The sequence below is a fragment of the Octopus bimaculoides genome, chromosome 11 (assembly GCF_001194135.2).
Source record: "Octopus bimaculoides isolate UCB-OBI-ISO-001 chromosome 11, ASM119413v2, whole genome shotgun sequence".
Lineage (NCBI taxonomy): Eukaryota > Metazoa > Mollusca > Cephalopoda > Octopoda > Octopodidae > Octopus > Octopus bimaculoides.
In genome coordinates this window covers 51,605,672-51,606,698 of record NC_068991.1, presented here as the reverse complement: position 1 = coordinate 51,606,698, position 1,027 = coordinate 51,605,672, and the positions used below count along the sequence as shown (strand labels likewise).

At 40.3% G+C, this 1,027-nt stretch overlaps 1 protein-coding gene across 1 annotated transcript in view; it reads left to right on the top strand.

Annotated features, from left to right (window-relative positions):
* Positions 1–1,027, top strand: part of LOC106873911 (carboxypeptidase Q) — a 36,492-nt gene that overhangs the window by 30,341 nt on the left and 5,124 nt on the right. The gene's annotated exons all lie outside the window — the stretch shown is intronic.

Genomic DNA, 1,027 nt, shown 5'->3' with positions numbered 1-1,027 from the left:
TATATATATATATATACACATACATACACACACACAGCTGTATATGTATGTATTCTTTTATTCTTTTACTTGTTTCAGTCATTTGACTGCAGCCATGCTGGAGCACTGCCTTAAGGGGTTTTAGTTGAAGTTCCTATCTCACCACTTTATTCCATGTCTTCCTGGGTCTACCCCTTCCACAGGTTCCATCCACAGTTAGGGATCAGCACTTCATTTAGAGATCATGCAGAAGCATACAGTGTAGTGGCTGAAGAGCAGGCACGAGGAAAGAGAGAAGTTTTGGGCTGTGCTGAACAATTTCTTATCAACAAAGCTATCCTGAAGGAGTGAAGCAGCACCGCCAAAACATGTTGACTGTGGGCAGCTATGTTGTAAGAAGGCATTTGACTCTGTTCCTCCCACACATCAAACCCTTTAGAATTTACTGTCCAACCCACACCAACATGAAAGATTGACATTAAATGAGGATGATGGCGATAATGACGATGACGACGACGACGATGATGATGATGCCGCCACTCCAGTGTTGATGATGATGATGATAACAACAACAACAACAACGATGATAATGATGATGACGATGATGACAGTGATGAGGATGATGACTGGATATCTGAGCAAACTAAATATACCAGTGACCAGTATATAGTATCAGAACAATAAAGCTATAGTGTAGTTGCAAGAGATTTGCAAAGCATTTAGTTTTCATGAGCTAAATGTAAGGCAGCCAGATGCAATATTAGATTTAATAAAACTGCTGACATTTACAATGGATTGGTGGCAGTGCTTCACAATGCTGAATGCATTGCAAGACACTTCTTATGAAAACTGGAGCACTGTGTCAAGAATATCATAACAATATCCAGTTAGATGATGAGGAGGAAGGTGGAATAGGAGGATATAGCATTATGTGAGTTATAGAACATTTGTCCAGCTGGTAAATGATATAGTGTTCCATTGTCATCACATTCACACACACACACACACACACACACACACACACACACACACACACACACACACACAC